The sequence below is a fragment of the Schistocerca cancellata genome, chromosome 10, assembly GCF_023864275.1.
Source record: "Schistocerca cancellata isolate TAMUIC-IGC-003103 chromosome 10, iqSchCanc2.1, whole genome shotgun sequence".
Lineage (NCBI taxonomy): Eukaryota > Metazoa > Arthropoda > Insecta > Orthoptera > Acrididae > Schistocerca > Schistocerca cancellata.
Genome location: NC_064635.1, coordinates 186,632,076 through 186,642,786, shown reverse-complemented (window position 1 = coordinate 186,642,786; position 10,711 = coordinate 186,632,076).

Below are 10,711 nucleotides of genomic sequence, written 5' to 3'. Positions count from 1 at the left end.
GGGATTCAGTGAACCTGCTTTGCTGCATCGGAGTCTAACACTGGGCCCCCAGGGAAGAACCAAAGAACCAGACTGCCCGAAACGTTACTCTCGTCAATATAAATCGGAATTGTGAATTTTGTATTGATTCCCGATGTAATTTCTGTGTTTCATCTTCAATATGATCGTCGAAGGGATACAGTAAACCTGCTGTGGTGCATCGGAGTCTAACACAGATCCCTCAGGGAAGAGCCAAAAAGCAGCCTACCCGAAACGTTACTCTCGTCAATATAAATCGGTATTGTGAATTTTGTATTGATTCCCGATGCAATTTCTGTGTTTCATCTTCAATATGATCGTCGAAGGGATACAGTAAACCTGCTTTGCTGCATCGGAGTCTAACACTGATCCCTCAGGGAAGAGCCAAAAAGCAGCCTACCCGAAACGTTACTCTCGTCAATATAAATCGGTATTGTGAATTTTGTATTGATTCCCGATGCAATTTCTGTGTTTCATCTTCAATACGATCATCGAAGGGATACAGTAAACCTGCTTTGCTGCTTCGGAGTCTAACACGGATCCCTGAGGGAAGAGCCAAAAAGCAGCCTACCCGAAACGTTACCCTCGTTAATATAAATCGGTATTGTGAATTTTGTATTGATTCCCGATGCAATTTCGGTGTTTCATCTTCAATACGATCATTGAAGAGATACAGTAAACCTGCTGTGGTGCATCGGAGTCTAACATTGATCCCTCAGGGAAGAGCCAAATATGCAGCCTACCCGAAACGTTACTCTCGTCAATATAAATCAGTATTGTGAATTTTGTATTGATTCCCGATGCAATTTCTGTGTTTCATCTTCAATATGATCGTCGAAGGGATACAGTAAACCTGCTGTGGTGCATCGGAGTCTAACACTGATCCCTCAGGGAAGAGCCAAAAAGCAGCCTACCCGAAACGATACTCTCGTCAATATAAATCGATATTGTGAATTTTGTATTGATTCCCGATGCAATTTCTGTGTTTCATCTTCAATATGATCGTCGAAGGGATACAGTAAACCTGCTTTGCTGCATCGGAGTCTAACAGTGATCCCTCAGGGAAGAGCCAAAAAGCAGCCTATCCGAAACGTTACTCTCGTCAATATAAATCGGTATTGTGAATTTTGTATTGATCCCCGATGCAATTTCTGTGTTTCATCTTCACTATGATCGTCGAAGGGATACAGTAAACCTGCTTTGCTGCATCGGAGTCTAACACTGATCCCTCAGGGAAGAGCCAAAAAGCTGCCTACCCGAAACGTTACTCTCGTCAATATAAATCGGTATTGTGAATTTTGTATTGATTCCCGATGCAATTTCTGTGTTTCATCTTCAATGTGATCGTCGAAGGGATACAGTAAACCTGCTTTGCTGCATCGGAGTCTCACACTGAGCCCCCAGGGAAGAACCAAAGAACCAGACTGCCCGAAACGTTACTCTCGTCAATATAAATCGGTATTGTGAATTTTGTATTGATTCCCGATGCAATTTCTGTGTTTCATCTACAATATGATCGTCGATGGGATACAGTAAACCTGCTGTGGTGCATCGGAGTCTAACACTGATCCCTCAGGGAAGAGCCAAAAAACAGCCTACCCGAAACGTTACTCTCCTCAATATAAATCGGCATTGTAAATTTTGTATTGATTCCCGGTGTACTTTCTGTGTTTCATCGTCAATGTGATGGTCTAAGGGATTCAGTGAACCTGCTTTGCTGCATCGGAGTCTAACACTGGGCCCCCAGGGAAGAACCAAAGAACCAGACTGCCCGAAACGTTACTCTCGTCAATATAAATCGGAATTGTGAATTTTGTATTGATTCCCGATGTAATTTCTGTGTTTCATCTTCAATATGATCGTCGAAGGGATACAGTAAACCTGCTGTGGTGCATCGGAGTCTAACACTGATCCCTCAGGGAAGAGCCAAAAAGCAGCCTACCCGAAACGTTACTCTCGTCAATATAAATCGGTATTGTGAATTTTGTATTGATTCCCGATGCAATTTCTGTGTTTCATCTTCAATATGATCGTCGAAGGGATACAGTAAACCTGCTTTGCTGCATCGGAGTCTAACACTGATCCCTCAGGGAAGAGCCAAAAAGCAGCCTACCCGAAACGTTACTCTCGTCAATATAAATCGGTATTGTGAATTTTGTATTGATTCCCGATGCAATTTCTGTGTTTCATCTTCAATACGATCATCGAAGGGATACAGTAAACCTGCTTTGCTGCTTCGGAGTCTAACACGGATCCCTGAGGGAAGAGCCAAAAAGCAGCCTACCCGAAACGTTACCCTCGTTAATATAAATCGGTATTGTGAATTTTGTATTGATTCCCGATGCAATTTCGGTGTTTCATCTTCAATACGATCATTGAAGAGATACAGTAAACCTGCTGTGGTGCATCGGAGTCTAACATTGATCCCTCAGGGAAGAGCCAAAAATGCAGCCTACCCGAAACGTTACTCTCGTCAATATAAATCGGTATTGTGAATTTTGTATTGATTCCCGATGCAATTTCTGTGTTTCATCTTCAATATGATCGTCGAAGGGATACAGTAAACCTGCTTTGCTGCATCGGAGTCTAACACTGATCCCTCAGGGAAGAGCCAAAAAGCAGCCTACCCGAAACGATACTCTCGTCAATATAAATCGATATTGTGAATTTTGTATTGATTCCCGATGCAATTTCTGTGTTTCATCTTCAATATGATCGTCGAAGGGATACAGTAAACCTGCTTTGCTGCATCGGAGTCTAACAGTGATCCCTCAGGGAAGAGCCAAAAAGCAGCCTATCCGAAACGTTACTCTCGTCAATATAAATCGGTATTGTGAATTTTGTATTGATCCCCGATGCAATTTCTGTGTTTCATCTTCACTATGATCGTCGAAGGGATACAGTAAACCTGCTTTGCTGCATCGGAGTCTAACACTGATCCCTCAGGGAAGAGCCAAAAAGCTGCCTACCCGAAACGTTACTCTCGTCAATATAAATCGGTATTGTGAATTTTGTATTGATTCCCGATGCAATTTCTGTGTTTCATCTTCAATGTGATCGTCGAAGGGATACAGTAAACCTGCTTTGCTGCATCGGAGTCTCACACTGAGCCCCCAGGGAAGAACCAAAGAACGAGACTGCCCGAAACGTTACTCTCGTCAATATAAATCGGTATTGTGAATTTTGTATTGATTCCCGATGCAATTTCTGTGTTTCATCTTCAATATGATCGTCGAAGGGATACAGTCAACCTGCTTCGCTGCATCGGAGTCTAACACCGATCCGTCAGGGAAGAGCCAAAAAGCAGCCTACCCGAAACGTTACTCTCGTCAATATAAATCGGTATTGGGAATTTTGTATTGATTCCCAAAGCAATTTCTATGTTTCATCGTCAATATGATGGGCGAAGGAATTCAGTAAACCAGCTGTGGGCATCGGCGTCTAACACTGAGCCCCCAGGGACGACCCGAAGAACAGATTCCCCGAAACGTTACTCTGGTCAATACAAATCGGCATTGTGAATTTTGTATTGAATCCAGATGCAATTTCTGTGTTTCATCGTCAATATGATGCTCGAAGGAATACAGTAAACCTGCTGTGGTGCATCGGAGTCTAACACTGAGCCCCCAAGGAAGCGTTAAAAAACAGACACCCCGAAATGTTACTTTCGTCAATATAAATCGGTATTGTTAATTTTGTATTGATTCCCGATGAAATTTCTGTGTTTCATCTTCAATATGATTGATGAAGGGATACAGTAAACCTGCTGTGGTGCATCGGAGTCTAACACTGATCCCTCAGGGAAGAGCCAAAATACAGCCTACCCGAAACGTTACTCTCGTCAATATAAATCGGCACTGTAAATTTTGTATTGATTCCCGATGTAATTTCTGTGTTTCATCGTCAATGTGATGGTCGAAGGGATTCAGTGAACCTGCTTTGCTGCATCGGAGTCTCACACTGAGCCCCCAGGGAAGAACCAAAGAACCAGACTGCCCGAAACGTTACTCTCGTCAATATAAATCGGTATTGTGTATTTTGTATTGATTCCCGATGCAATTTCTGTGTTTCATCTTCAATATGATCGTCGAAGGGATACAGTATACCTGCTTTGCTGCATCGGAGTCTAACACTGATCCCTCAGGGAAGAGCCAAAATGCAGCCTACCCGAAACGTTACTCTCGTCAATATAAATCGGCATTGTAAATTTTGTATTGATTCCCGATGCAATTTCTGTGTTTCATCGTCAATATGATCGATGAAGGGATACAGTAAACCTGCTGTGGTGCATCGGAGTCTAACACTGATCCCTCAGGGAAGAGCCAAAAAGGAGCCTACCCGAAACGTTACTCTCGTCAATATAAATCGGCGTTGTAAATTTTGTATTGATTCCCGATGTAATTTCTGTGTTTCATCGTCAATGTGATGGTCGAAGGGATTCAGTGAACCTGCTTTGCTGCATCGGAGTCTCACACTGAGCCCCCAGGGAGGAACCAAAAAACCTGACTGCCCGAAACGTTACTCTCGTCAGTATAAATCGGTATTGTGAATTTTGTATTGATTCCCGATGCAATTTCTGTGTTTCGTCTTCAATATGATCGTCGAGGGGATACAGTAAACCTGCTGTGGTGCATCGGAGTCTAACACTGATCCCTCAGGGAAGAGCCAAAAAGCAGCCTACCCGAAACGTTACTCTCGTCAATATAAATCGGCATTGTAAATTTTGTATTGATTCCCGATGTAATTTCTGTGTTTCATCGTCAATGTGATGGTCGAAGGGATTCAGTGAACCTGCTTTGCTGCATCGGAGTCTCACATTGAGCCCCCAGGGAAGAACCAAAAAACCAGACTGCCCGAAACGTTACTCTCCTCAATATAAATCGGCATTGTAAATTTTGTATTGATTCCCGATGTAATTTCTGTGTTTCATCGTCAATGTGATGGTCGAAGGGATTCAGTGAACCTGCTTTGCTGCATTGGAGTCTAACACTGAGCCCCCAGGGAAGAACCAAAGAACCAGACTGCCCGAAACGTTACTCTCGTCAATATAAATCGGTATTGTGAATTTTGTATTGATTCCCGATGCAATTTCTGGGTTTCATCTTCAATATGATCGTCGAAGGGATACAGTAAACCTACTGTGGTGCATCGGAGTCTAACACTGATCCCTCAGGGAAGAGCCAAAAAGCAGCCTACCCGAAACGTTACTCTCGTCAATATAAATCGGTATTGTGAGTTTTGTATTGATTCCCGATGCAATTTCTGTGTTTCATCTTCAATACGATCGTCGAAGAGATACAGTAAACCTGCTGTGGTGCATCGGAGTCTAACTCTGAGCCCCCAGGGAAGAGCCAAAAAACTGACTCCCCGAAACGTTACTCTCGTCAATATAAATCGGTATTGTTAATTTTGTATTGATTCCCGATGAAATTTCTGTGTTTCATCGTCAACATGACGGTCGAAGGGATTCAGTAAACCTGCTGTGGTACATCGGAGTCTAACTCTGAGCCCCCAGGCAAGAGCCAAAAAACTGACTCCCCGAAACGTTACTCTCGTTAATATAAATTGGTATTGGGAATTTTGTATTGATTCCCATTGCAATTTCTGTGTTTCATCGTCAATATGATGGTCGAAGGGATACAGTAAACCTACTGTGGTGCATCGGAGTCTAACACTGATCCCTCAGGGAAGAGCCAAAAAACAGCCTACCCGAAAAGTTACTCTCCTCAATATAAATCGGCATTGTAAATTTTGTATTGATTCCCGGTGTACTTTCTGTGTTTCATCGTCAATGTGATGGTCGAAGGGATTCAGTGAACCTGCTTTGCTGCATCGGAGTCTAACACTGGGCCCCCAGGGAAGAACCAAAGAACCAGACTGCCCGAAACGTTACTCTCGTCAATATAAATCGGAATTGTGAATTTTGTATTGATTCCCGATGTAATTTCTGTGTTTCATCTTCAATATGATCGTCGAAGGGATACAGTAAACCTGCTGTGGTGCATCGGAGTCTAACACTGATCCCTCAGGGAAGAGCCAAAAAGCAGCCTACCCGAAACGTTACTCTCGTCAATATAAATCGGTATTGTGAATTTTGTATTGATTCCCGATGCAATTTCTGTGTTTCATCTTCAATATGATCGTCGAAGGGATACAGTAAACCTGCTTTGCTGCATCGGAGTCTAACACTGATCCCTCAGGGAAGAGCCAAAAAGCAGCCTACCCGAAACGTTACTCTCGTCAATATAAATCGGTATTGTGAATTTTGTATTGATTCCCGATGCAATTTCTGTGTTTCATCTTCAATACGATCATCGAAGGGATACAGTAAACCTGCTTTGCTGCTTCGGAGTCTAACACGGATCCCTGAGGGAAGAGCCAAAAAGCAGCCTACCCGAAACGTTACCCTCGTTAATATAAATCGGTATTGTGAATTTTGTATTGATTCCCGAGGCAATTTCTGTGTTTCATCTTCAATATGGTCGTTGAAGGGATACAGTAAACCTGCTTTGCTGCATCGGAGTCTAACACTGATCCCTCAGGGAAGAGCCAAAAAGCAGCCTACCCGAAACGTTACTCTCGTCAATATAAATCGGTATTGTGAATTTTGTATTGATTCCCGATGCAATTTCTGTGTTTCATCTTCAATGCGATCATCGAAGGGATACAATAAACCTGCTGTGGTGCATCGGAGTCTAACACTGATCCCTCAGGGAAGAGCCAAAAAACAGCCTACCCGAAACGTTACTCTCGTCAATATAAATCGGTATTGTGAATTTTGTACTGATTCCCGGTGCAATTTCTGTGTTTCATCTTCAATATGATCGTCGAAGGGATACAGTAAACCTGCTTTGCTGCATCGGAGTCTAACACTGATCCCTCAGGGAAGAGCCAAAAAGCAGCCTACCCGAAACGTTACTCTCGTCAATATAAATAGGTATCGTGAATTTTGTATTGATTCCCGATGCAATTTCTGTGTTTCATCTTCAATACGATCGTCGAAGGGATACAGTAAACCTGCTTTGCTGCATCGGAGTCTAACACTGATCCCACAGGGAAGAGCCAAAAAGCAGCCTACCCGAAACGTTACTCTCGTCAATATAAATCGGTATTGTGAATTTTGTATTGATTCCCGATGCAATTTCTGTGTTTGATCTTCAATATGTTCGTCGAAGGGATACAGTAAACCTGCTTTGCTGCATCGGAGTCTAACACTGATCCCTCAGGGAAGAGCCAAAAAGCAGAGTACCCGAAACGTTACTCCCGTCAATATAAATCGGTATTGTGAATTTTGTATTGATTCCCGATGCAATTTCTGTGTTTCGTCTTCAATATGATCGTCGAAGGGATACAGTAAACCTGCTTTGCTGCATCGGAGTCTAACACTGATCCCTTAGGGAAGAGCCAAAAAGCAGCCTACCCGAAACGTTACTCTCGTCAATATAAATCGGTATTGTGAATTTTGTATTGATTCCCGATGCAATTTCTGTGTTTCATCTTCAATACGATCATTGAAGAGATACAGTAAACCTGCTGTGGTGCATCGGAGTCTAACATTGATCCCTCAGGGAAGAGCCAAAAAAGCAGCCTACCCGAAACGTTACTCTCGTCAATATAAATCAGTATTGTGAATTTTGTATTGATTCCCGATGCAATTTCTGTGTTTCATCTTCATTATGATCGTCGAAGGGATACAGTAAACCTGCTTTGCTGCATCGGAGTCTAACACTGATCCCTCAGGGAAGAGCCAAAAAGCAGCCTACCCGAAACGTTACTCTCGTCAATATAAATCGATATTGTGAATTTTGTATTGATTCCCGATGCAATTTCTGTGTTTCATCTTCAATATGATCGTCGAAGGGATACAGTAACCCTGCTTTGCTGCATCGGAGTCTAACACTGATCCCTCAGGGAAGAGCCAAAAAGCAGCCTATCCGAAACGTTACTCTCGTCAATATAAATCGGTATTGTGAATTTTGTATTGATTCCCGATGCAATTTCTGTGTTTCATTTTCAATATGATCGTCGAAGGGATACAGTAAACCTACTTTGCTGCATCGGAGTCTAACACTGATCCCTCAGGGAAGAACCAAAAAGCTGCCTACCCGAAACGTTACTCTCGTTAATATAAATCGGTATTGTGAATTTTGTATTGATTCCCGATGCAATTTCTGTGTTTCATCTTCAATATGATCGTCGAAGGGATACAGTAAACCTGCTTTGCTGCATCGGAGTCTAACACTGATCCCTCAGGGAAGAGCCAAAAAGCAGCCTACCCGAAACGTTACTCTCGTCAATATAAATCGGTATTGTGAATTTTGTATTGATTCCCGATGCAATTTCTGTGTTTCATCTTCAATACGATCATCGAAGGGATACAGTAAACCTGCTGTGGTGCATCGGAGTCTACCATTGATCCCTCAGGGAAGAGCCAAAAAGAAGCCTACCCGAAACGTTACTCTCGTCAATATAAATCGGTATTGTGAATTTTGTATTTATTCCCGATGCAATTTCTGTGTTTCATCTTCAATATGATCGTCGAAGGGATACAGCAAACCTGCTTTGCTGCATCGGAGTCTAACACTGATCCCTCAGGGAAGACCAAAAGCAGCTTACCCGAAACGTTACTCTCGTCAATATAAATCGGTATTGTGAATTTTTGTAATGATTCCCGATGCAATTTCTGTGTTTCATCTTCAATATGATCGTCGAAGGGATACAGTAAACCTGCTTTGCTGCATCGGAGTCTAACACTGATCCCTCAGGGAAGAGCCAAAAAGCAGCCTACCCGAAACGTTACTCTCGTCAATATAAATCGGTATTGTGAATTTTGTATTGATTCCCGATGCAATTTCTGTGTTTCATCTTCAATACGATCATCGAAGGGATACAGTAAACCTGCTGTGGTGCATCGGAGTCTAACACTGATCCCTCAGGGAAGAGCCAAAAAGCAGCCTACCCGAAACGTTACTCTCGTCAATATAAATCGGTATTGTGAATTTTGTATTGATTCCCGATGCAATTTCTGTGTTTCATCTTCAATACGATCATCGAAGGGATACAGTAAACCTGCTGTGGTGCATCGGGGTCTAACATTGATCCCTCAGGGAAGAGCCAAAAAGCAGCCTACCCGAAACGTTACTCTCGTCAATATAAATCGGTATTGTGAATTTTGTATTGATTCCCGATGCAATTTCTGTGTTTCATCTTCAATATGATCGCCGAAGGGATACAGTAAACCTGCTTTGCTGCATCGGAGTCTAACACTGATCCCTCAGGAAAGAGCCAAAAAGCAGCCTACCCGAAACGTTACTCTCGTCAATATAAATCGGTATTGTGAATTTTGTATTGATTCCCGATGCAATTTCTGTGTTTCATCTTCAATACGATCATCGAAGGGATACAGTAAACCTGCTGTGGTGCATCGGAGTCTAACATTGATCCCTCAGGGAAGAGCCAAAAAGCAGCCTACCCGAAACGTTACTCTCGTCAATATAAATCGGTATTGTGAATTTTGTATTGATTCCCGATGCAATTTCTGTGTTTCATCTTCAATATGATCGTCGAAGGGATACAGTAAACCTGCTTTGCTGCATCGGAGTCTAACACTGATCCCTCAGGGAAGAGCCAAAAAGCAGCCTACCCGAAACGTTACTCTCGTCAATATAAATCGGTATTGTGAATTTTGTATTGATTCCCGATGCAATTTCTGTGTTTCATGTTCAATACGATCATCGAAGAGATACAGTAAACCAGCTGTGGTGCATCGGAGTCTAACATTGTCCCTCAGGGAAGAGCCAAAAAGCAGCCTACCCGAAACGTTACTCTCGTCAATATAAATCGGTATTGTGAATTTTGTATTGATTCCCGATGCAATTTCTGTGTTTCATCTTCAATATGATCGTCGAAGGGATACAGTAAACCTGCTTTGCTGCATCGGAGTGTAACACTGATCCCTCAGGGAAGAGCCAAAAAGCAGCCTACCCGAAACGTTACTCTCGTCAATATAAATCAGTATTGTGAATTTTGTATTGATTCCCGATGCAATTTCTGTGTTTCATCTTCAATACGATCATCGAAGGGATACAGTAAACCTGCTGTGGTGCATCGGAGTCTAACACCGATCCCTCAGGGAAGAGCCAAAAAGCAGCCTACCCGAAACGTTACTCTCGTCAATATAAATCGGTATTGTGAATTTTGTATTGATTCGCGATGCAATTTCTGTGTTTCATCTTCAATACGATCATCGAAGGGATACAGTAAACCTGCTGTGGTGCATCGGAGTCTAACATTGTTCCCTCAGGGAAGAGCCAAAAAGCAGCCTACCCGAAACGTAACTCTCATCAGTATAAATCGGTATTGTGAATTTTGTATTGATTCCCGATGCAATTTCTGTGTCTCATCTTCAATATGATCGTCGAAGGGATACAGTAAACCTGCTTTGCTGCATCGGAGTCTAACACTGATCCCTCAGGGAAGAGCCAAAAAGCAGCCTACCCGAAACGTTACTCTCGTCAATATAAATCGATATTGTGAATTTTGTATTGATTCCCGATGCCATTTCTGTGTTTCATCTTCAATACGATCATCGAAGGGATTCAGTAAACCTGCTGTGGTGCATCGGGGTCTAATATTGATCCCTCAGGGAAGAGCCAAAAAGCAGCCTACCAGAAACGTTACTCTCGTCAATATA